Source organism: Physeter macrocephalus, chromosome 17 (genome assembly GCF_002837175.3).
Source record: "Physeter macrocephalus isolate SW-GA chromosome 17, ASM283717v5, whole genome shotgun sequence".
NCBI lineage: Eukaryota > Metazoa > Chordata > Mammalia > Artiodactyla > Physeteridae > Physeter > Physeter macrocephalus.
Window position 1 is genome coordinate 26,859,422 of NC_041230.1, and position 27,477 is coordinate 26,886,898.

Sequence of the window (27,477 nt, forward strand, 5' to 3'; positions counted from 1 at the left end):
ATAAATGCACACATGCATCACACGTGTGTTAAAGTGACTTGATAATTAATATTGTTACACTTGAGAAAAATCCTGGCCCTCCATCCTAAAGTCATGTCGTGAGTTGGAGAACACAGGCCAAGGCATGCCCTCTGCCAAACTCTGAATGGGGCGGCTTGGCTGAGCTCTGAAAGCCAAGGGAATCAGAGGGTGAGTCGTGGGTTTGCACTGAGGTTTCATCTTATTTTGGTGAGGCCCAGCGGGAGTCACAAGGGACCTCCTGGAGTAGACAGATCATACATTTCTAAGCGTCACGGAGAGATAGCTGAAAAGATCCCATGTACTAAAGGGCCTCTGGTAACTGAGTACAGCCTTCATGCTCTCCTCTTTACAAATAAACGTTCTCCCTCCACATCTCATCTCATTCCATTTCCCTCCTCCAAGATCCTTGCCAGAAAGGGCAAACCTCACATTTTTAAAAAACCTGTAGCCACGGTGGAAGGATTTCCAGACATCCTGGTGATGATATTCCAACTTAAACAGGAGTGCGTTTGGTTGGAGTTTAAACAAACATGCAGATTTGTAGCACCTCAGGCAGGTGTCAAAGATCAGTGAAAGCAAATCTGAGTGAAATAAAAGAAGAAAATAATTCTAAGAATAATAGCTTGATCTAACAAAAGATTATTCCAAAGAGATTATGGTCTGGAGAAAAACACTAACAGGCTATCAGGGGTTAAAAGCTCATTACTTGTATATTTATTTTACAAGAAAAGAACATAGGTTTTGTAGTCAGATGGACTTCAGTTCTTCTCCTGGCTCTGTCATCGCCTAGCTAGATTTATAGACAAGCAATTTAACCTCTTTTGAGCTCTTCTTCCTTATCAATAATATAAAAATCAAAATCCTTTAACCATACTGTTCTAAAGACTGGCTGCATGCACAGCACCAGCGTGGTGCCTGGTGCAGAGTAGGAAATCAACAAACATTAGTTCTCTTCCATTCTCCATTCCCTGAGCCCATCCACCTTAGAGGAGCACAGAAGGGTAATGCCAGAAACTTCTTCCCCCTCTCAGTGATAAAAACTGGTTCCTTCTACTCTACCAGGCTGGAGGTAAGCGAAAGTTCTAGAGAGTTAACAGGGGCACGTTCATGGGGAAAGTCCTTGCAGTAGTCAGGATAGGCTAGGCTCTGCTGCAGTAATAACAACCCCTGATGCTCCATGGCTTAACACAGTAAAGGTTTATGTCTCTTTCATGCTCTTTGTCCACTGTGAGTCAGCAGGTGGCTGTGCTTAATTTAGTCACCCAGGGACCCAAGACTACCATTTTTTGATGCCACCGTCTCAATGCAAGGTTGACAATCCATTGTCACAGGAAAAGAGAACACCAAAAAAATACAGTGGTGGCTCTTCATGGCTTCCACAAGGAAGTGACATATGACACTTCCTCTCATATTTCAAAGGGGCAGGGAGGTATAATCCACCCAGGTGCCTGGAGGAGAGAAAATTCAGAGAGTTGAGGCTGCTGTGCCAGAAGCAAAGGGATGAACTGAGTGGACGTCGTACAACCGAGTCCACAGAGGCTCCCAAGAACCACACTGCGGTCTCTCTAGCCCCGACTCCCCCGTTCCTTTCCTGGGAGGAAGCAGCTTTGCATGGCGGACCCCCCAGTCTTTGCCAGGATCTCATCCAAGCCCGTTCTCTCCCCTGGTTCACGCTTGTGAGCAGCACTCAAGTTGCCATTATTAACTTGTCTAAATAATTCATATACCTTTCTCGACTCGCATCCAAGTTGCCGAACTTTTGGATGCTTCATGGCAACGTGATCACAATTGTCATTTTGTCACCTATTTTCACCTCAGATCAAATTAAACTCCCTGTAGAGCTGATGTTCACACAATTTTTGCTTCTTTCCCAGAAATGCTCAGTCAATATCTCCCTTATTTGCTTCCCATCTGTGGTTGGCTGACTGCATTAATTGGCCCCCATTTTTCACCCCTCCCTGTGTTCAGGCCCCCTTGCACATAGCTTTGCACAGCTTCCTGCTAAGGGCGTGGAGTTTATTTCTCCAGGAATTCAAAGGCCATGTTGAGGGGCCATGTTCAAGGAGATTGTCCCACTGGGGCTTTGGCAGCTGCTGAGTTTGCCAGGCTGGGATGAGTCAGGAGGGAGCCTCCACTGTGATTCTGGGTGGTTCAAACTGCTGGAAGCCAGACCCCAGCTGGCGGCTTGGATGTAGGGAATAAGGCCCTGAGTCCATGAAAAGGAAGTCAGCAGGAGCTAAGCAAAGAGTAGCCAGGCACAGAGGAGCCGGAAAAGGTTTGGGCTGAGGGTTCAGGAGGGCAGCTGGAAACCAATCAGGAAATTGAAACAGGGGAATTCCCTGGCGGTCCAGTGGTTAGGACTGAGAGCTTTCACTGCCGAGGGCCGGGGTGTAAACTCTGGCTGGGGAACTAAGGCCTAAGACCCTTGCACTGCGTGCAAGCCACGCAGTGCGGCGGGGGGAAAAAAAAAAGGGAAATCGAAACAGGGGACCAGAACGGAGGAGAGGGTGCCGTGGTGGCACCGCTAGGCTCATTGAACACTGTTGAAGATAGCAAGACCAGTTCCGGAAACCACCAGCAGAGAGGGGGATCCTAGGTTCTTTCCAGGTTCGGTCAGAGCTGGATGAGAATCAGGCGCCTCTACCTGGCAGGCGTGGGGAAGGCAGGGCTGCCGACTACCATGGTAACTCCCTTTTCTCAAGACTGGACTACAGCAGCCTGCTGATCCAGTGGTTCTCACCCCTGGCTGCACATCAGCTTGCCTGGCACAGTATAAAAACACTAGTGCCTGGGCGCACGCTCCAAGATCCTGATTTGATTGGTCCTGGTTGGTAGGATAGATCATTATTAATAACGTACAGCCGGGCTGGAGAACCACTTACCAATCTGCCTGTCCCCCAACCCTCCCTCCCAGGGCAGACCTCTATACTTGTCTTTCTAAACCACAGTTTAGTTAGGCACTCTACTTTCAGTTCTTTAAAGAGAAAAGTAAATTTTCACACACACATATACAAGGATGAGAGAAACATTTTTTTCTGAGAGTGGATTTTTAATCTACTGATTATACATACAAGTTATTTAGATTTAGAACCTGTAAGGTAACCAAACATGGGCATTTGCCCCTAGCCATATATTGGCATGCCCTCCAGAATAACGATCTGAGTCTAAAAAGACAAGGAATGTGTTCTAAACCTTCAGAGTACTTCACATTAAAGAGACTCCTTAAAAGATTAATTTTAAAGCAGATCATAGCAACTTAAAGTGACAAAATATTAGCTTATCAATATATATTTTTATATATTTTATCTATTCTTATTTAGATAGATAGATTTTATCTATCTATATTTTATATATTATCTCTCTATATTTTATCTATTCTCACCAAACGCTGGAATTCGAGGGCTCTTAATAGTCTTACGTGCTAAAGAGAAGATAAAAGAGCACGCCAGCATACAATGATGGGGGGTGTGAGTCTCTGGGATCTGGGATCAGCGCAGGCCTCTTGGGGAAGGTGCCGTTTGATTTCAGGCCCGAGTGAAGGAAGGTGGCAGTTATGGGACCATCAGGGGAAGAAAGATTTCCAGGCAGAGGGAATCATCAGCAAGAAAACTCTGCCGAGGCTTCTGGCTTGGTGATCAATGAAGACGAGGCCAGAGTGCAGCCTCTTCAGATGCTGCTCGCAGCAGTTTATTATCCAAAATGTGGAGCGCCCCAACCAGCTGAAGGGCAGAAATGAACACCACAAAATAAATGAGGAATAAGAGCCAAATAGAGTTTCAAAGCACCATGAACAAGCACAGCTGGTGCTACAGACAGTATGCTGGGGACGATATTATGCGCTTTTGCATAACATTTATCAAGAACAGAGAATGGCATGGCCCTGCTCGCTTTTCTCTAGGAGTGATACAAAAAAATCTTTTATTAATCTTATTTTAAATTTGTTACCATTGTACATGATCTCAGAAGACCAAGTGGAGAACATTTGATATAAATCAAAGGAATAAATGAATATGAAAGAAAAGACAAATTATATGCCCCAATAAATATTTCTGCCCATTCTGTTATACTATAAAGCATTTTGTAAATGTAAATATTGTACATAAATGTTAAATAAATATATTAATATAATCTTCCTCTGGGTTTTTAAAAATAAGAATCTCAGTGGGCAAAGAGTTATTTCATATTTACAAGTTCTCTCAGGCCCACATTTTCCAGCCTCTAACAGTTACCACAGGGAAGCCATTATCACGGTAGAGACAATGAGGCTGATGCTGGAAAGCCTGGGGTTGGGGGCAGACAGACCCAGGCTCAGATTCCTACTTTGCCATTTAATAATTGTGTGACCCTGAACAAGGGATGTAATCTCTCCAAGCCCTTGTAAGGGAATATGCAAAATGTGATGATTCTTTTCACTGAAAATTGTTGTTGGAACAAAATTGGGTTCTTTCGAGAATATGGCACAGTGGTGTGGCATCCTCAGGTTCACTATTACCGTCATCATCTCATCAGAGGGCATGGGTGTGTGCAGGCATCTCATACTCACGAACTTGGAAAAACACAAGACAGGCTCAGGATAGAAGAAAACTGTGGCGTGGCGGCTCCCCTCCCGTTGGAAGGTTTGTAATGGACGAGAAGCCCTCTGTAGCTTTATCCATCAATTCTCTCTGACAATTAAGAATCCAGGAAGGATGAGCTCAGCCTGTTGCCAACTGGTTGTCTGTGTATTTAGCCTAACCAGTTTGGCTTCTCATTCTTTTTTTTTTTTTTTTTTTTTCTGGCCACACTGCACAGCTTGTGGGATCTTAGCTCCCCCACCAGGGATTGAACCCGGGCCCTTGGCAGTGAGAGTGAGGAGTCCTAACCACAAGGACTGCCACAGAATTCCCTGGATTCTCATTCTTGATTAAGGAATTTGACAATAAGAATGGTTCTGGAGAGAACTCTTCCTGCAACAAATTGTCACCTGGAAACTCACCCATCCATACAAACAGGAATTCAACTATACAGCAATTAGTTACTTTGGAGAACTGCAAAGATTAATGTTATTCATGATGGAGAAAGATATTCCACTTTAGGCATACTTTGTATGCTGCTAGCAGGGGTATAAACACATTTTTTTCCCTTTTCCATTCAAAACAAAGACGACGAGTGCACTAATTAGAAACAGTAGGATTTATTCTAGGTAACAACTCAGAATATAAATTGAGAGATGAAAAGGACTCCATAATCAGGAGTCATCCATCACTACCTCATCTGCTGGTGAGGTTACACTCCTAGAGTTCCAGTGCTGTCTGTCCTGAGTTTATTCTGCTTAAGCTTTGGACCCTCCATTGAGTGACTGATCAAAACAACCGTGGCCTCGTGCTTCACCAGAATAACCATGGCTTCCTCTGGACAACCAGTGGTCCTTGAAGGCTCAGAGTCTTTTAACCAAAGGGTGGGCTGTTCCTTTATTGACATCATTAAAGACCTGGTGTATCAGGATGACGAACTTTGTTCCCTGTTGGACGAAAAAGACACACAAGGTAGCTGCAGCTACAGATTACTAAATGATCTTATAAACACAAATTCTTAAGGGTCTAGCATGGGTGCAAGCACACTTAATATTCAATATATGAGATGGATTATGTAGAACAAACAAGCTGTTTGTTTCATGGAAAAAAAATAATGATCCCAGAGTGAAAACTCAGGTTCAAGTCTGAAGTTGATTACTGAGCAGCTATGTGACCCTGGGCGTCGTCATTTTGCTTCTCAGAATGTATTTACTCATCTATAAAATGGGAATGATAATATTTATTTCAGGTTCCTCATAGCATTGTGGTGGAAATTAAATCAGATGGTGTATGTGGAAGTGCTTTGAAAACTGCCAGAGAAGCTGCTGTGTAAATGGTATCATTATTACCAATTTCTAGGAATTACTGAACACCATATCCTTAGAGCATATCGGCAAGCTGACACCTGACAAATGAGAACACATTACTGTGTCATATTCCATTGTCTCTGGCTGTTTTCATCCTCAGCTGACAGGGTGGGCCTATGGGGTCCTGTTAGCATAAATCCTTGGTAGAGGGCATTTCTCTAAAAGTAGAAAGCATTTCTAGCTCCTGTCCTATCGCACCTCTTTCCACATACTCATATAGTCAAACAAAGGCCACTCAAAATTCCTGAAGCAAGAAAAGACAAACACAGGAAGCATATAGGTATCTCTGTTTTAGATTTCCCCTCTTTCGTCAAGATTCTTTACAGATCAAAATGGCCACAGCCTCAACTCCTGAAATCTCTGTAGAACACTAACTATTTATTTACCATTTGTTGAGCACTTCCTGTCGTTGGTCACAGTGTGGAGTATTTTATTCAATCCTCACAACAAACATATGAAATACTGTTACTGCTCCAAAGTGAAAGATTGGGAAACTGAGACTTGGAGAGGTTAAACAACTTCCTGAGGTCACACGGCTAGCTCCTAAGTGGTAGAGATGGGACTAGACTCTAGGTCTGCTTGGTTTCAAAGTACATGGTCTGACTATAAAACTCTTAGAGGAAAACGTAGGCAGAACACTCTATGACATAAATCACAGCAAGATCCTTTTTGACCCACCTCCTAGAGAAATGGAAATAAAAACAAAAATAAACAAATGGGACCTAATGAAACTTAAAAGCTTTTGCACAGCAAAGGAAACCATAAACAAGACCAAAAGACAATCCTCAGAATGGGAGAAAATATTTGCAAATGAAGCAATGGACAAAGGATTAATCTCCAAAATATACAAGCAGCTCATGCAGCTCAATATCACAACAACGAACAACCCGATCCAAAAATGGGCAGAAGACCTAAATAGACATTTCTCCAAAGAAGACATACAGATGGCCAAGAGACACATGAAAAATGCTCAACATCATTAACCATTAGAGAAACGAAAATCAAAACCACAACGAGGTTATCACCTCACACCAGTCAGAATGGGCATCATCAAAAATCTAGAAACAATAAATGCTGGAGAGGGTGTGGAGAAAAGGGAACCCTCTTCACTGGTTGGTGGGAATGTAAATTGATACAGCCACTATGGAGAACAGTATGGAGGTTCCTTAAAAAACTAAAAATAGAACTACCATATGAACCAGCAATCCCACTACTGGGCATTTAGCCTGAGAAAACCATAATTCAGAAAGATACATGTACCACGATGTTCATTGCTATTTACAATAGCCAGGACATGGAAGCAACCAAAATGTCCATCGACAGATGAACGGACAAAGAAGATGTGGCACGTATACACAATGGAATATTACTCAGCCATAAAAAATATTACTCAGCCATTAAAAAAAATATTACTCAGCCATAAAAAAAGCCATAAAAAGGAACGAAATTGAGTTATTTGTAGTGAGGTGGATGGACCTGTCATACAGAGTGAAGTAAGTCAGAAGGAGAAAAACAAATACCATATGCTAACACATATATATGGATTCTAGTGAGGTGGTTGGACCTGTCATACAGAGTGAAGTAAGTCAGAAGGAGAAAAACAAATACCGTATGCTAACACATATATATGGAATCTAAATAAATGGTACTGATGAACCTAGTGGCAGGGCAGGAATAAAGATGCCGACATAGAGAAGGGACTTGAGGACACAGGGGGGAAGGGGAAGCTGGGACGAAGTGAGAGAGTAGCATTGACATATATACACTACCAAATGTAAAATAGATAGCTAGTGGGAAGCTGCTGCATAGCACAGGGAGATCAGCTCGGTGCTTTGTGACCACCTAGAGGGGTGGGATAGGGAGGGTGGGAGGGAGGTTTCAGAGGGAGGAGATATGGGGATATACGTATACATATAGCTGATTCACTTTGTTGTACAGCAGGAACTAACACACCATTGTAAAGCAATTATACTCCAATAAAGATGTAAAATATATATATATATCTCTCCGATAATTGAAAAAAATTAAAAAAAATAAAAACACCAAAAAAAAAAAGTACATGGTCTGACTACTACATTACCAAGTTTTTCCTGAAAATTTGTTCTATTGTTACTGTTAGTTTTGTGTAGAACCTACTGTTGGGATAGGTGGTTATAGAGCACTGAGACTTCCTTCAGCCTCAAACCAGATACTGTCAAATGATTCAACTTTCCATCCAACAAATATTTCCATCCAACAAATTCTAGGTACTGCTCCAGGGAGGGAGTGGTCATAAGCCATGAGTGAATCCCGTCCCTTAATCCTGAAGAGCTTCCAGGTAAGGATAGTGAATCAAAGACGACAACTTTCTCCCTAAGACGTGTTGATGTGCATTGCATTAGGAAAATTCCTTCAAATTAAAATACAAACTCATGAGGATTTTCTTCATTGTCTAAAGAAGATTCACCTTAGGATTTAATTTCATTCACTCAATCCATGAAACAATAAATATTTGTTAGGTATCTATTAGGAGTCAGTCCCTGTGCTAGCCAATCTAAAGATAATATCGCATCTATCAACCCTTTGTTTACTCACAGCCATTCCAGAAATACTAGAGAACACCTAATGTTAATACATGTTCATTCTCAGTTATCCATCTTGACAGGGAAAGAAGGTAGTTGGAATAAAAGGTATATCTATATATCTATATCTATATATCACTGTGACCAAGAATTTGAGACTCTGACTACTTTACACTTTTACAAAGATCTTTTGAGCTTATAAACAAGCCTCTTAATTTGCTCTGCGGAAGAAATATTTATAAACAGTACAGTAGCCAAAATTAGGCTGCAAAAAAAGAGGTAAAGGGAGAAGTGAAAGGCAGCATGGGTAAGCCAGAAACTAAGTATACTCTTGAATAACCATCAGTGTTTTTAATGAGTTTTTCATGGTTTCTGAGCACCCAGATCAAATCAAGCTTTCATTTTCCTGAATGATGGTACCACTTTGTACCATCAAGCTTATTTTCAGACTAGTGGGGGCCTTCTCTTAGAGAGATGTAAACTCCCTGAAGGAAGCAGCCCTGCTGTATTTCTTTATACCCCCACAGTGAACAAAACAATTCTGGTCGCATAATAGGCACTGAATATGTACTTACTGATTCATAGATTAAGACTCTTGGAGAGGTAACAGTAGTACACGAAGGACTGCAGAGACCAAAACAAAGGTATTACCTAAAAGCCACCATCTTCCAATTTGTTGGAGGTAGTCAGAATATATATAGTGGTTAAGGAGCCAAGTTCTGTCATTTTCTATTTCTGAATCTTTGGAAAAATTACTTAATCTTCTGTGCCTCAGTTTATCTTCATCTGTAAAAATGAAAAAAATAAGGATGTCTATATTATAAAGCTGTTCTGAGAATGAAATTAGTTAATACAGTAGCAGCATTTACAACACTTAACACATGATAAGTGTATAATAAATGTTAGCTATTATTATTTGTGATTCTTTTATTTTGGAGAATGTAAAAGTCCTTTAAAATTAGAAAATATGATATAATAGATTGATTTATTTCAAAGATAATAGGAAATTTAGCTCCTTACCACCACTAACCTTAATTTAAATAATGAAATTCACGCTTGACTTCCAGGTAAAGATGGTAGATTGACTATGTGCATCTACTTTCACTCCCTCCCAAGACCACTAAAATGGCAGAAAACAATCTTTTAAAGGGATAAACCCCCAAGGATTTGGAGAATAAGAGGAGAACAGCAATGAAGTTTCTTCAGTCAGACCCTCACATCTGTGGAAACTGGATTTATAACAATTCTGGCATGGATTGCAGAACAGTGGGGAAGGATAGAGAGTGGGTGGAAAAACACAACAGAGCATCCAAGACATATGATATAATAACAAAAGGTCTAACCCGTGTGTAGTTGGCATCCCAGGAAGAAAAAATAAGGAGAAATAATACGCGAGAATATTCCAAAATGAATGACAGATACCAAACAACAGTTCCAAGACATTCAAAGAACATCAAGCAGGATAAGTGCTCCCCTACCAAAAGTACTCCCACACCATAGGCATATTATATACAAGCTGCTGAAAACCAAACACAGAGGAAATTATGAAGGCAGCCAGTGAAAAAAGACACATACCATACAGAGGAATAAAAATTAAAGATAAGAGTTACAGTAGACTTCTCCAGAAACTACACAAGACAGAAGATGAGGAATGAGGTCTCTGTAGCTGAACAACAACAAAAACCTGTCAAGTCAGAATCCTATACCCCGCAAAAATGTCTTTCAGAAAGGAACAAGAAATAAAGACTTTCCTGAACCAAAACCAAAAAACAAACCTGAGCGAATTCATTGCCAGTAGACCCATGCTATAAGTAATATTGAAGAAAGTTCTTCAGACAGAAGGAATATAATAGCAGACAGAAGCTTGAATCTACACAAAAAAATTAAGGGCACTGTAAATGGAATTACTAAAGGTAAGCAAAGTTCAAAATTTATTTTTTATTATTTTTAATTGCCCTGAAAGATAACTACCTAAAGCAAAAATAGTAGTATTGTGTATTTACAGCATATGTAAGAGTCAGTATGTGGCAAGAATAGAAGAAGAATGAGAGAGAGAAATTGGGGATATATTGTCTTTGTACTAGACATGACAGGATATTATGTGCAAGTGGACTTTAATTAAATAACAGGTACATGGTAAACCCTAAAAGTACTAAATTTTTTTCAAAAGAGGTGTGCATGATAATTCAATAGTGGAAATAACATTGAATCATGAAAATGCTCAATTAATCAAAAAGGAAGCAAAAAGAAAGGAAAAAAGAAACAAAGGACAAATGGAAGAAATAGAAAAGAGCTGGTTAGATGGTAGATTTTAATTCAACCATATCAATAATCACATTAAATGTAAGCCACACTAATTCAAAGATAGATTGTTAGATTAGCGAAAAAGCAAGACCCAGCTATATGCTGCCTACAAGAATACCACTTTAAATATAAAGACATAAATAGATTAAAAGTAAAAGCATGAAAAAAGATATTCCATGCAGACACTACTCAAAAGAAAGCTGAAGCTGCTTTATTAATATCAAAGTAGGCTTCAGACAAAAAATATTACCAGTGATAGGCTTATTACAAAATGAAAAGGGATTCAATTCTCCAAGAAGACAAAAACATTAATGACTTTATGCCTATAATTTCAACAACTTAGAGCAAGTGGACAAATTCCCTGAAAAGCACATCTTACCAAAATTAGCACAGGAAGAAATAGAAAAATTCAAAGAGCTTTATATCCATTTTCAAAATTAAATTCATAATTAAAAACCTTTCAACAAAGAAAACCCTGGCCCAGACGGCTTTACTCGCAAATTTTATGAAAGGTTTAAGGACAAAACTAATACCAGTGTTACACAAACTCTTTGAGAAAATAGAAGGAAATGCTTTTCAAGTAGTTTAATGAGGCCAGCATAACCCTGTTATTACAACCTGATAAAGACATTACAAGAAAAGAAAATTATAGACTAATATCTACATGAATAAATATACAAAGTCCTCAAGAAAATATTAACAAATCAAATTCAGCATTATATGAAAAGGATAAATGTTATTAATAAATGGAGCTTATGCCAGGATTAAAGGTTGGTTTTACGTTATGAAATCAATAGTTCTAATTCATTACATTAACAGAATCAAAGAGAAAAAAAATCTCAATTGATGCAAAAACATTTTTGAAAATGTCAAAAAATGTCACACCATTCATGAAAAAAAAATCTCAAAACACTAGGAAAAGAAAGGAATTTCATCAACCTGATAATGGGAATAGATGAAGAAACAAGAGTTAATGTCATACTTATTGGTGAAATATTGAATGCTTCTTAGTTCAGGAACAAGATACCCACTGTCTCCATGTCTATTCAGCAAAATACTGGAAGCCCTATCTAGCACAGCAATGTAAGAAAGAAATAAAGGTATAAAAATTTAAAAGAAAGAAGCAAAACAGTCTTTTTTGCAGTTGACATGATTGTATATATAAAACATTCTAAGGAATCTACCCCCCAAAACTACTAGAACTGAAAAGTGAATTTAGCAAAGTCACAGGAAGTAAGGTCAATACACAAATTTTAATTATATTTCAAAATTTTACCAGCAAATTATTAAAAAATGAAATTTAAAAGCAATTCATTTACTACTGAAGGAATAACATAAAATACTCAAAAATAAATTTAAGAAAAGATAGGTAGGACTTGTATTCTGAAAACTACTACATACTGCAGGAAGTTATTAAATAAAAAACTTAAACCACATAACACATTTAGGGATGGGAAAAATTAATATTGCTAAAGTGTCAGTTCTTCGCTAATTGATCTATAAATTCAGTGCAATTCCAATCAAAATTCCATGAGGCTTGTAGTAGAAATTAACAAGCTGATTGTATATGTATATGAAAACGTGAAAGATTAAGAATGGTAAAAATAACCTGAAAAAGAAGAAAAAATTTGGAAGACTTACACTACCTGCTTTTAAATTGTGCTTAAAAACCACAATAATTAAGACACTGTTACTTGTATAAAGATAGATATGCAAGTCAGTGAAGCAGAATAAAGTTCTGAAGTATACACACACACACACACACACACACACACACACACACACACATACACACATCCAATGGGGAAAGGAAAGTTTTTACAACAAATGATGCTCGAATAATTGTATATCCATATTTTAAAAAAGAAAGACCCTTGACCTCTACCTCACACCATAACACAAAAATTATATTTAGATAGGAATGTTTCATGTAAAATCTGAAACTAGAAAGCGTCAATGTTTTCTAAAAGAAAACAAGAATATTTGCACGACCTTGTGGTTGGCAAAGAGTTCTTTGACAGGATACAAAAAGCACAAGCCGTAAAAAAAATCATAAGATGGACATAACCAAAATTTAAAATTTCTGCTCATCAAATGATACCATTAAGAAGATGAAAAGATGAAACACAGACTGGGAGGGATATTTGCAAAGCTGATTTCTGACAAAGAACTTGTTATCTAGAATATATAAAACTCCCAAGAATCAATAATAAAAAGACAACCTAATAGCCCCAAAATGGAAACAACTGAGCATCAACAAGTAAACTGATAAACAAACAGTAGTATTTTCATACAATGAAACATTACTTGGTAGTTAAAAGGAATAAATTTCTGCATGAATCTCAAAGATGTCACTGTGAACAAAAGAAGTCAGGCACAAAAGAGTGCCTAATGTATAATGCCGTACAGAAAGTTCTAGAGCAGGGAGATCTAATCTATGATGAAAGAAATAACAAAAGTGATTGCTTCATGGATGGGGACTGATTGCAAAGGTGTATAAGGGAACTTTCTGGGGTATTGCAAATGTTCCGTAGTTTGGTGTACAGTTACATGGGTACATTCATTTGTTAAAATGTATTCAACTGTACACTGAAAATCTGTGCATTCACTGTATATAAATTATACCTCGGTTTTAAAAAAGAGTAATTAAAAGAAAACCCACTGGGACTTCCCTGGTGGCGCAGTGGTTAAGAATCCGCCTGCCAGTGCAGGGGATGCGGGTTTGAGCCCTGGTCCGGGAAGATCCCACATGCCGTGGAGCAACTAAACCTGCGAGCCACAACTACTGAGCCCGTGAGCCACAACTACTGAAGCCCGTGAGCCTAGAGCCCGTGCTCCGCAACAAGAGAAGCCACCACAATGAGAAGCCCGCGTGCAGCAACGAAGACCCAACGCAGCCAAAAATAAATAAATAAATTTGTAAAAAAAAAAGAAAACCCACCTTCACGGTAAGTGGAAGAAGTGAATCACAGAAATGATCCCATCTATGTAACATTCAAAAACAGGTACAGTGAAACAACCTATTCCTCACTGTGAAGTTATTTTTCTAAATAATCTGCTGCAAGAAATGGAAGTGGTTGCCTATGGCGGTAGGGGTGGGAGGCTGGGGAGATGGCTATTTTTTGTCACAAAACCTGGAACTACTTGACACTTCAAAATCTGTGCATATATAACTTCAATAAAAATAGAGAACAAAAAAACATACCCATTTGTAAGTTCACGATATTAGCTTCAATAGAGAATTGTTGACATTTGCTTTAAATAAGAAATTATTTCTGATGGGTGAATCTGGCAGAAACTTCAGGCTGTTAAGTCCAGGAGACAGAGTCCATTTGCTGGTGGTTGTATAATGTGGGCCACCTTGTTACTAGTCAAGCATAAAAGACAGCGGGGGAACTCAGCACACCAAGTGTGACAATACACTGGAAAAGGGGGCATTAAATTAGGGTAAGTGAGTAGAATTGTGACAGAAACCCCGTCTGTACTCCCTAATTACAAAGTCTCACTTTCACCAAACTGACACAAATGTTAAGTCAAATTAAATACAGTCTAATTAACAAGCATACACGAGAATGCAAGCCCAGTGACTAGGCAGTATTCAGACGAATAAAGGAAACACAAGGACTTGCAAATTCTCAGTCACCCCCCATCTGCCATCTCAGCCAACTGCTACAAGATTTGTCCATTTTGTTTTCACACATCTCCACTTTCAGGGCTCTGCTTGTAATATTTACAGAAAAAGGCAATGCTGGTAAACAGTTTCACACAATGAGGTGTGAGAGTTGATAGGGTCCTATTCAAGCTCTGAACTCTCCTGATGAGCTGCCAAAAGTTGTTATGAATGGCCCGGCTGACAGGGTGATGACTGATAAAGGAAAAAACAAACAGCTCTGGTAATTCATGAAAACACACAGCTCCAAGACAACTCAAAGTGGCGAGTGACAGTTAAGATAATGGAATTTTGGAAGCTTTTCTTAAGGGATCCTCTCTATACAATTACTCTGTCAATAGATTCTCCCTTAATGTAGCTGGATCTTCAACTTTTTTTCCACCAAAAAACACTTATGATCGCTGGCAGAGAGGAGCTGGCCTGTGCTTTTATACTATGATCAGTTTTTCATATAATTTCCTTTTCCTAGAGCAGGATGAATTTTAGTTGAGGCCTGTGTCTGCCATTTAAAGAAATAAAATATCCCATTTCCACTTCTATTACTAGAAGCATTTCAAAGCATTCTTCCCTCATTTCTTTCATTTATAAACCATTTGCCACAAACCTTTGATTAGAAAATAAATATTGGTTTACACACTCAACTGCTAATATTTTAAAAGAGAATAATTTAAATGTGGTTGAAGTCAATTTCCAATTCACATAGCCTATTTTGGCTTCATTTCCTTAAATCAGGCATGACCAAGCAAGAAAGTATCAATTTGTCAATGTTTTGCCTTTGTACCCAATGTTTTTTCCATGAAGCACATTGCGGTTTCTGTAACAATGGCCTATTTCCCAATTAATGTTTTAGAAAGCAGGAATATAAAGATATATATGAAGCATGTGTATATGCACATATAGTACTATGGAGTAGGGGAATGTGTTCAGGAGAGTTGTATTTTAGAGCCTGGCTACCGCGAGGTCTGGGGACAAGCAGCTTGCTAGAAAGGCAGAATCTCAGTCCTACCCGAGCCCCCCACCCAATCACAGAATTTGCATTCAAACAAGATCCCCAAGTGATTCATATGTACATCAAGGTTTTGAGAAGCTCTCTAATTTAGATGATTGAGTTTACCTTAATAGTTTAAGGAGGATCCATATTTTCCAAAAAGTTTAAAACTATATCATAAATTATTGAAAGCTATCTCCAAGTCACTTAGTGTCTGCATTCAAAGTTCTTACTTTCTTTTCCTCCCCTTGAAGAAGTGTGAGAGCATCCTTGAGCTCACCAAGCCTTCTAGGGAGGTTCATCCTTTCATGACTCACATTCCTTTACCACAAACATTGGTAGACTCATCCAGCACATTCCTGAGGGGTAAGCATGGTGCCAGAACCTGGATTTTAAAAATTCAATCACTGTAGTGAACCATATGACTTTTATAACACTAATAAAAACATTTTAAAAACATTTTAAAAATCATATCTTGATTGTAATGTCAACTGTTCAGCTGCTACAATGCAGAGTAGAGTATTTTACAGGAGAGATGACAGAATCCTTAGAAAGGCCTAGACAACAGAAGTGGCTTTCACCCACCTGCTAAAGTCTGCAAAAAATCCACCACTGGACTTGCGTTCCTTTCATTTTGTGGTTGTTAGTATTTGTAGAATCTTCTTTAGACTTGAAGGGATCTTGAGATTTAGTCCAACTCTCCACAAATTTCCTGGCTGCTGAGAAATTTAAAAACGTAAATTTAAAAACTTAGGGTGGGCCGAAATACTGTAAACAAAGACAAAAGACAAAGGGTAAAGTGGGGAAAATATTTGCCTTAAGGGCTCGTTTCCTTAATTGACAAAGGGTCTATATAATTCGCTTGGAAAAAGACACACCCAGTGGAAAAATGGGCAAAGGATATGAACAGGCAATTCACATGGAGAAGTAAAAAATACAAACAGGGAACAAATGGATGAAATGGTGCTCAATCATATTCATAATTAAAGACATACAAATCAAAGCAATTGTGGAAGAATGCATCTTACCTATCATGTTGGCCAAAATGAAAATATTTGATGATATCAAATAGGCACACTCACCCACTGTGGGTAAGAATGTACTGGTTCAACTGTTTTGAAGGTCAGTCTGGGAATATCCATCAAAATTGTGAATAGATATAACTTCTAGCCCAGCAACTCCACTGCTAGGAATTTAATCTAGAAAAATACTTGCAAAAGTACCTTAGACTAGATGGATGAGGCCCTGCAGTGCAGCATGATCTGCAATACTGGATCTGGAAGCAACTTCAAGGAGCACTGCTCCAAGGGGGCTGGCACCCATGACAGTGCAACCCAGCAAGGGAAGACCACGGCAGCCATGCAGAGTCCAGTGGGCCAGCAGGGCTCTCATGGAACTCTGTCTGCAACACTCCATGTGCCCAGCTTAGGCCTCTGCATGACAGAGCAATTGCAGAGCCATTTTGCAATGGGGCCACCTGAAAATTGGTTTTTAGGGAATAATCTCTTATGGTCTTTCAGGGCTCCGCAGAAAACTGGTGCTGCAACGGCTCAGCGGGACTCCTAACTCCAAGGAAACCCTGCCGGTGTGTCCAACATGCGTTAAAAACAGGTACTGTCGGTCTGATTCTCAGTGCTATGTCACATGTATGACACACAGCCAATGAATTAAATCCCTTTTGACATGTCACACCAGCCTCTGACATACTGCCAATGTAAAATGACACAATATATTGAAAATGATAATATTTTAAACTATGGTAATATGTAGATCCAAACAATCAGCATGTAGTAACACTTTCAAATGTTAAAATGGAATGATAGTAATCACTTTGTCCCATTCTGAAAATGTATCTTTCTCAGAATAACAATAATCATATATAATAATAGCTACTAACATCTACTTAATACCTCTATGTACAGACATTGTTATAAAGACTTTAAATGGATTATCTCACATCCTCCTCACAACAGCCCTCTCAGGTAGGTACGATTAACATCCCCATTTTATAGATGAGAAAACCAAAGGCCCGAGAGGTAAAGTAACCTGCCAGAGGTCACACAGCTGCTAAGTGGCAGAAGCTCCTTTAGCAACATGGCTACATACACCTCCTTTTAAAGGAACCCAGAAATTTCAGTGGGCCTTTTCAAACTCACTTCATAAACTAGATGATATCTCTGACACACACACTGAAAAAGAAATACAGAGCATGTAAATGGTATGTTTGGCCTGCTACATGGAAGTCATCAGGCCAGTGACTCAGCTTCTATGAACCTCTGTTTCTTTATCTTTAAAATGGAGATAATGATAGTACCCTTATTACAAAAATTGTGGTGAGGATTCAACACTGCTATGAGCTGAATGTGTCTCCTTCTCCTCCATCCTAAATTTATATGTTGAAGCCCTAATCTCCAGTACCTCAAAACGTGAGTCTATAGGGCCTTTAAAGAGGTGATTAAATTAAAATGAGGCCATTAGGGTTGGCCCTAATCCAATCTAACTAGTGTCCTTATAAGGAGACAAAGGCACCAAGGACGCTCACACACAGAGGACAGGCCATATGAGGACACAACAAGTAGGCAGCCATCTGCAAGCCAAGGAGAGAGGCCTCAGAGGAAACCAAACCTGCCCACACCTTGATCTTGGACTCCCAGCCTCCAGAAGTATGAAAAAATAAATTACTCTTGTTGCAGCTGCTCAGTTTTTGTATTTTGTTATGGCAGCCCTGCAAAATAATACAAACACATTGAAAATGACTATCATAGGGCTTCCCTGGTGGCGCACTGGTTGCGAGTCCGCCTGCCGATGCAGGAGACGCGGGTTCGCGCCCCGGTCCGGGAGGATCCCACGTGCCGCGGAGCGGCTGGGCCCGTGAGCCACGGCCGCTGAGCCTGCGCGTCCGGAGCCTGCGCTCCGCAACGGGAGAGGCCACGACGGTGAGAGGCCCGCGTACCCCCACACACAAAAAAAATGACTATCATAGTATCTGGCAAATAGTAAGTGCTCAATAAATGATTTTACTATTAGTTCAGTTATGAATACACACACACACACACACACAGACACACACACTCACAGCCTTTGTTCTGGCTTAAGGGACATGTATGCTAAGGTACATTATCTGAAAAAAATGCTTCTTTTCCAAACAATAGACATTTCATGAAACCTTAACTAAAAGGCTGAATATAGTTCACTTTTCAAACTAATACAGTCTACTTAACACTGGTTAAAAGTCATTTACTATTATATGACATCATATTATGATGTAAAACTGCATGTGACTTTGGAAAGTTCCTTTCCTTCCTGGTACCCATGTAACTACAAGGCAGCACATGTAGTTAAGTCCAGGTTGGAAACTGATGCCATTTGGACAGAAATACACAAAAGTCATGACAAAAGGAGAGTGAGAACATCCAAACATAAACCAGTGTAGAGCAAAAAACCTAGAACTCTGAAATTTCCTTGAATGAAGCTACCTAGATCAGAGCTGGTCTATAAATGTCATCTCAAGGGCCCATTCCAATCCCTTGACTTAAACTTGTGTTGAGGAAAGGTTCCAATGACACATCTGGGCTTGCGAAAGACTGCCAGGGTAGATGAGGAATGGCTGTTTGAACATGGGGAGAAAGATAGTTACATCCTGTATCTGGACATTGACTGATGGGTACTTCTGACATTCATCTTTTAAATTTAAGGCCTATCAGAGATTCAGGCTATTGTGCATATTGGATGTATTTCAATACCGTAAGTCAGCAATTTTGAATTCACTAAAAAGTAAATGTTTTTCTTTATACATCTATTGCTTGGGATGTTTAAGCATTATTATTTAAGAACATAAGGAGAACACTGCCTTGAGCCAACAAAGGCCATTAGCCTAAACACTGTTCGGGTTGCTCTAAAACTCAAGCCAACAAATCCATCGACTCAGAGAAGAGGAAGACAGTTTTTCCTCAAAACGTCACCAGGGTAGGGCTTCCCTGGTGGCGCAGTGGTTGAGAGTCCGCCTGCCGATGCAGGGGACACGGGTTCGTGCCCCGGTCTGGGAGGATCCCACGTGCCGTGGAGCTGCTAGGCCCGTGAGCCATGGCCGCTGAGCCTGCGCATCCGGAGCCTGTGCTCCGCAACGGGAGAGGCCACAGCAGTGAGAGGCCCGCGTACCGCAAAAAAAAAAAAAAAAAAAAAAGTCACCAGGGTAGCCTTTAGGTTACCACCAAAAAATAGGCGTGTGGCTCACACATCTGCATCAATCTCTAGCTACTGTTTAACTTAACTCCTGATGAATGCGTGTTCTCGTGGAGGAGGTCGGGTTGTGGGATGTGTCGCCCACTGAGTCGTCCCCTGGAATGTTAAGAGGGACATACTGGCCCTGCAATGCCTGAACTTCATTTGTTTCTACACAGAGGACCAAAGCTCTCACTGTAAGTGCGAGTCAGGGCTGATGCAGCAGCCAGCCAGCCCCCCTGTCTCCTCTGGGACCCCAATGGAGAAAGTCATTCCTAGTGATCAACAATTAGCATTTGCATCCAAAGTGCCAAGCCCAGTTGTCTACAGTAAGGTACTAAGAGGTCTAAGGATCTGGGTTTAAGCCCCAAATGGGCCAATTAGCTTCACACAGAGAAACCTCCAGCTCGACTCCAACCATAGTCCACCCTGTGGGTTAGACAGAGGAGAGAGAGACAGAAACCCAGAGTGACAGAGAGACTGACTCAAGGCAGGTTCAGCACCAAAGGGCAGGTGCCGCTGAGAGGGCCCTGCCCGCTTCCTCCCCAAGATTATCACAACCAATTCATAGCCCACACTCAATATGAGGTTCCTTAAAAAACTAAAAACAGAGGTACCATATGATAAAGCAATCCCACTCCTAGGCATCTATCCAAAGAAAACCTAATTCGAAAAGATACAGGCACCCCAATGTTCATTGCAGCACTATTTACAATAGCCAGGACGTGGAAGCAACCTAAGTGTCCATCAACAGAGGAATGGATAAAGAAGATGTAGTACATATGTACAATGGAATATTACTTGGCCATAAAAAAAGAACAAAATAATGCCATTTGCAGCAACATGGATGGACCCAGAGATTGTCATACTGAGTGAAGTCAGACAGAGAAAGACAAATATATGACATCTCACTTATATGTGGAATCTAAAAAAAAATGGTACAAATGAACTTATTTACAAAACAGAAACAGAGTCAAGGATGTAGAAAACAAACTTATGGTTACCAGGGGGGAAAGCCAGGGAGGGATAAATTGGGAGATTAGGATTGACATATACACACTACTATATATAAAATAGATAACTAATAAGGACCTACTGTACAGCACAGGGAACTCTACTCAATGCTCTGTAATGGCCTATATGGGAAACGAATTTTAAAAAAGAGTGGATATATGTATAACTGACTCACTTTGCTGTACAGCAGAAAGTAACACAACATTGTAGATCAACCATACTACAATAAATATTAAAAAAAAATACGTATCACTGCAGAAGGAAAACAGAAGATGTCTAATGTTCTAAGTTAGTCATTGTGTCCTAAACATGTGATGCCTATAGGGTCTCACACAGCTCCTTACATGCAGGTATGTCCAGCAAGTATCTGTTGACTGACTACATTTGAAAATAAAAATCAGCCTATTACTGTTCAGTTGATCTAACAAATTTTGCCCACTTCTCATTAAATTGGTTGGAGGAGGCTGGCTCATGCAGCAATTTATTGTACCGTGTTATGGGTTCTGCCAAAAGTTTGCAAATTAAAAAAAAATCAATTATTATTTTAAAATTTCATTCAAAATATAAAGTAGAACAAAATAAGAATTAGGTTGGTTTATTTTCAATGTCGAAATGATCTAGAAGACTTTAAAGTCCTCTTCAAGCTTTAAGAAATTCTAACAGGCAAAACAAATCTTTTTTCAAAAATTCAACAGGGTAGCTGCTGTTAAGATGTCCCCCATCAGGGACTGTCCAGCTTATATTTATTCCAGCCTCATTCCTGCTTTCCAGCTATGCACAGCGAGGGTTTGTAAATGACATGCTTCTTATGCCATTCTGTAAGCAGTGCCTTCTTGGGCTGGCTTTGCTTGCCACCAGCAGAATTGCTATACTGTGGAAAACATTCCAAATGACTGGTTTTTTTTCCCTGAAAGATGCAAAGAGATGAGCTTTCATATATAGCAAGGGATCCCTTAACTGATCCAGCATACTTTGCACATCTGTTACAGGAACCTTTCCCAATTGAAATTACATTTAGTTATGCTTTTTAAAAAAGTTGCCTCTAGGAGAATGCAATCTCTCATTCAAATATCGGGGTTTCTAGCACCTTATCTGAAGAAGCCCTCAAATTCCTCTGCCCTTCTGTTGTCTCCTGCATGGCTTTAATAACCAGAAAGCACAAAGATGGAAAATGAATTCAGGCAGCGTAAGTGGTAACCCTCTCCCACATTTCCTCTTCTCTGCAACACTGTGGAATGCTTTTTGAAGTCAGAAAGAGCTCCATAGGAGGTGAGAGCTGACTTTGGCTGCCAGCAAGCAGAAATGTTCAGCTACTTAACACTGGGCCACATGTGGCAGCTACAAAAACATCACCAGGACTTGAAATCTACTTACTTCAGTGGTAATCCCCTTGCCTTCAAATCTTCGCAAACCTCAGGAACTATGGGAGTAGGTGAACTTGGAGGGAAGGGTGGGGAGAAATATCCTGTGATTTTAGTCCAAAATTTGTATCATATAGTGAATCTTGGAATCATGTCCTGCTGTTTTTATTCCACATTGTCCTCTGAGTCTGCAGTCTCGGTCCGTGTGTGTTGTATTTAACACAAAGCCCAGTGGCACAGGGGATTTAGAAAGCTGACCAATGGAATATTAGGTGTTTTATATCAACTATAAGTCAGAAGGAAATCTATGTCAGAGTAGATTCCCAAGGTGCCTTTCTCAGGGTAAGCACTGTACTTACTTAAGTTACTCTGGTGTATAGCTTCATTCACACTGTGGACAGAGGGCTGTGTGCACTTGCCCAAAATGATCTGGGGTCAGCTTTTGTGCCCTTCTTTGCCTTGGTTAGCTACAGATTCTGATCCTACTGTTTCCCGTGAGGCATCAATGCTAAATGCAGTGCTCACCGTGCAAATGATACGTGGCTGGAAATGTCAGGCTTACATTTTCTCCTCAATACCAACAGGAGTTGGACCAAATAGATGACCTCTATGATCTTTTCTTCCTCTGAGATGTCATGACTCCAGCCAGTGATTCTGTGATGCTTAAATGTAGAGGGAGGAAAACATCACAGAAACCAGTAGAACATGACTATACCAGCAGAAGCTTTCGCATCAGACAGACCTGGGTCCAAGTTTAGTTCTTTCATTCATGAATCCCATGGACTTGAGTGAGTTACTCATCTTCTCTAAGTCTCAGTCTCCTCACTTATAAAAACAGAAATAATAGGGATAATCTACCCCGGATGGGAATTAAATGAGATTATGCATGTTGCATACGCAGTATGGTGCCCGGCACATAGGAGATGCTCCATATATGTGCATTGTCATTATTAACATTATGAATCAAGTCCCAACCCCAGAGCACTGATCTACACACTCTTCTCCAAAAGGGACAGGGCTTAAGTCATCACAGCTGGAACACAGATGTGGGGGAGTGAGGAGCAGACATAATCTTCCTCTCTGCATGGATCCCAACTTCACTCCCTCGTAAAGCAGTATGTGGTCCCAGATCTGGCACTTTAAAGGCAACGTTGGGTGCTTCTGATGGCAGCTTCCTCCAGGCCAGGCAGAAGGAAAACGTCACACTTCTTCCAGTCTAGAACAACCTAGCTCTGCTTTGTTTACTCACTCAACAAGTAAGTATCAAGCAGGTGCCAGGATTTGAGTAAAGAGTGATAAAAGGATAGAGCTTGCAGCCTAGAGAGGCCAAGAGACAATACAAGAGGGAGAAAATGGAGACCCAGGAGTGGCTTTCTGAGGAGGTGACAGTAAAGCGAAGGAAGAGACAAGGGTTCCAGGCAAAGAGGACACCAGTACGTAAGGAAAAAGAGAGAATGAAGACATCACTGCATGAAAGATATCAAAGTCATCTTCAAAGACATCAAAACAATTTTCAAAAGTGGAGAGTGGGTGGAGAGTGATAAGTTGGCTTTAAAGAGCAAAGGAAACTAGAAGCTAAATTCTGCAAAGGGGAGCAAAAATGAGAATGAAGCCCATGACACCTAAAGGCTCAGGAATGGGAGGAAGCAGGTATGGTGGAGCATGGGGGCTGAGTGTTAAGGTGGAGATAGGCTCCAAGTCTGTGTACACAGCAGACTCCCAGATCTCCTCCCCTCTCATATGTATTCAGGCAACTGTCGGGGGCAGGAGACGTTAAATTAGAGGCTCCAGACTCAAAGATACCAGGCAGAGATAAGGGCTGCAATAAGGCACAGGGTTTAAAAAAGTTGTACTGAATGGGGAGCTCCCTGGGCCCTTCCGCCTCCCTGCTTCCAGAAAGTCAGCCACTAAATCATACCTCCCAGAGAGGAGATTGAAAGGTTCATCTCTTGAGACCCAAGCCCAAGGAAAGGGAGACTTTCAGATCCAGAAGTTCAAGGGTCCCCCAGAGCCAAGGATGCCTTGCCACTTGATCATCCAACAGTGAAATTCATCCACCAACAAGCTCCACAGATGAGCAGAGAGCTTCCATCAGCTTCTGAGCACCTTTTTCTTCAATATTATAGCTAATGACTACAAGACATTTGAGGAGATTCTCCAACATGAAAGAGAAAGACCTAAATTTACAGAAAAATGGGATCTGGAGGAAACTTGAGACCATGCAGAGCACAAAAGGAAGTTATTAACAAGTTGTTATTAACAAGTTGTTAATCAAGTTATTAACAACCACAGAGAAATAAGAGAAGATTCTATATTGATGAAACAAGAACAGGCAGTTAAAGGATAGGAGCTATCAGAGTGTAAGATAGAGCTCTTGGAAAAGTGTGACACCTCCAATAAAGACATTTTCACATGAAAATATTTTACTTCCATCCATATTTCTGTAGAAAGCTGTGGAAGGATGTGCTCCATGAAAATGAGAAGCAAGAAAGAGGAAGACATAAAACAAGAGAAAACACAGACTCCAACACAGGAAAACATAAAGGTAAGTTTCAGGATGACAACCAGGTGGCAAAGCAAGAAAGCAATCGATCCAAACTGGAGAAGGAGAAAAAAACGTTTCCAGAGAGAGTTCCCTAGAAAAGAAAAACTAAATAACTAAAAGAGAATTGATAAATTATTATCTGATAGATATAACTGCTTAGAAACTGTTGAGAGTGAATAATGGATTTGATGGAACACACGGAAACGAATCAAATATAGAAACAAGTCCAATATAAACAAGAAAAAAAAGTCTAAATGATTAGGGAAGTATAAGTACACTATTTTTCCCAGCAGTAAAAACCAAATTTAGCCAAAAATTATATTGGGAGAATGAAGTTTTGGAGCAATGGGGATGGTAAAGTAACAAAGCTATATACTCATATGTCGCGAGTGGAAGTCAATAAAGCATTCCTATAAGTGGTAAGCAAAGCAGAAATCATATTATTTAGACATGTGAAGGCAAATAATAGAAGAAACAGCTAGAAATTTTTCAAGGGTTATCTCTGACGAGTAGAATGGCAGTGAAGAAGGGCAAGGTAAAGACCTTCCGTTTTTCTTTTAGGGTTATTTCATTGTTAACTAATTTATCATTGTTACCCTGATGAAAATAAAAATTAAAAAGACAGGAATCGATTAACAGAAATACCAGAGTAAACCACAATCCAAACAGGTATGGGAATAGCTACTACGGAAATGAAGGTTGTCCTTCTGATGAAAGAGCAAACTCAGCCATGACAGATATGAAAGACCCAGCGTGAGTGCTGGGCAATCTCTCAAGATCACTGAAAGGCCCACCTGGAGAACAGTGGATTCTGTTAGCAGGACTGGGACTCCAGGGAGGCAGGTGAGGCCCCTAGAGTGCCAAATTCAGGAAGGCACTCACTCTCAGCAGCATGCAAGGTCCGCCTGACTTTGCAGACACTGACAGTGATCAATTTTGCACCCTCTGGGCCTCCCTTGGCCCACCCTAGTGCCAGCTTTTCTCCACACTCACCCACCCTCACCCACAGGTACAGTGGGTTGTAGCAGCAGTGTTTGCTGCTGAGAATTGCTCACCAAACGGAAGGAGAAATGTGCTTGGGGAAGGCTCACTGCTTGAGGGCTGGAGCAGAGGGAGAAGCAAGAAAAATGTGAAATAACTCCAGACTCTTCAAAAAAGAAAAAAAAAATCACAAGGAGCGCCACACTAGGGAAAAGACTTCCTTTAGTAATCAAAGGGAACAAAGAGAGAAATTTTGTATCAATTAAATGTACAATCTACTGAGAAGATACAGTGGAAACAAACCTTTACGCCATGAAACAACAAAGCCTCAAAATATATAAACACATTATTGGAAATACAGGAGAATGTCTGAAAACCACAAGCTCCTAGAGACTGACAGGTTAAGATATATGGAAAATAAGAATGTAGAGGATTTGAAAAACATAATTAACAAGGTTGATTTAATAAGCAGACTTAAGATACTTTTCCTAAAGAGAGAATGCACATTTCTTTAAACCTGTAGAATGTTTACAAAAATTAACTGTTTGACTACAAAGGAAATATCAATATATTACCCAAAGGGGAAATCATATAGGCTCTATTCTCTACCTATAACGAAAAAAAAAACAACAACCCTAGAAATAAACAATATATGGATAGCTCTCTCCTCCTTACACACAGCCACCCCCCACACACACAAAATATTGCTCTAACCACTTATTTTTTAATGCTATTTTCAAAACAACTCTTTGGTTAAAAAAGAATAAAAGGGTAAAATTATGGACTATTCACTTATGAAAGACAATGAAAGGAATATATATAAAAACTACTGGACATGGCCAAAACAGAAATTAGAGGATGATTTACAGCCTAAAAATACGTATTAAAATCTAAGATTTTAATAAACACACTATACATTCAGCTAAAAGACCCAGGAAAAAGTCAATCATATAAACTAAAACAAGTAAAAGGAAGAATTAAGATGAAAGGGCAATCAAACAAGTAAAAAAGAGAGCATATCAATAAAAGCAATTTTTTTAATATACTTAAAGACCAATAAAGTAAAACTCTGTCAAGTCTGACAAAGACAAAAAGTGGAGAAACCAAAGTAAACTACATTTGGATTAAGAAAGCAGACATACCTAGAAATATGGGGAAAATTTTTAAGTGAAAATATTATGTAGAACTTTACAATGATAAATTGAGAATCTAAGTGAAATGACCATTTTTAAGAATTTTTAAAACATCTAGAAAATGATCAAATATTTACTCCCTCTCCTCATCTCCAAAAACAAAACAAAGCACATATTCATTCATTCAACAAATATATATTAGCTGTTATTCTGAGATATCATAAGGAGTAAGGATTAGAAAGATTCATCCCTTCCCCTAAATTAATCTATAAATTCAATCTATTCTCAATAGAAATCCCAAAGGAATTTTAAAATGAAATTTGCAAGCTGATACAAATGTTTATCTGAAAAAGCAAATGTATGAGATGTTAAAATATCTTTTGAAATTTTATATTATATAATATTTATAATATCTATAATTTTATAATTTAAGATTGAGTATTTGATAGAGATTATCTTTTTAATTATAAGATTTTAAACTTACTTTTATGTTATAATGGTAAAAAGTGTGACGCTGCAGGATTAGACCAGTGGAATATTCCGGAGAATTGGCAATCCAGGGACATATATAGGTGGAATATAGCATTAGACAGAGATTATCTTTCAAACCACAGAGAAAAAGATGGACAAATTACAAAAGTGACCTGTGGGTGTTACTAGAAATAAAAGGTTTGATCTTTATCTCACACTGCACACCCAAATAAATCCCACTTGAGTGAAAGATCGAACTTTAAAAAAATTAAAAGTAGTAGAAGAAA

The 27,477-nt window shown here is 39.6% G+C and overlaps 1 long non-coding RNA gene across 1 annotated transcript; it reads right to left on the reverse strand.

Annotated features, from left to right (window-relative positions):
- Positions 1-477: 477 nt before the first annotated feature.
- LOC114484074 (uncharacterized) lies at positions 478-14,371 on the reverse strand. The gene is made up of 4 exons (XR_003676582.1): positions 14,012-14,371; positions 9,154-9,288; positions 5,270-5,521; positions 478-602 (listed from the first exon to the last, which is right to left on the reverse strand). It is a non-coding gene; the product is annotated as an uncharacterized lncRNA (long non-coding RNA).
- Positions 14,372-27,477: the final 13,106 nt, after the last annotated feature.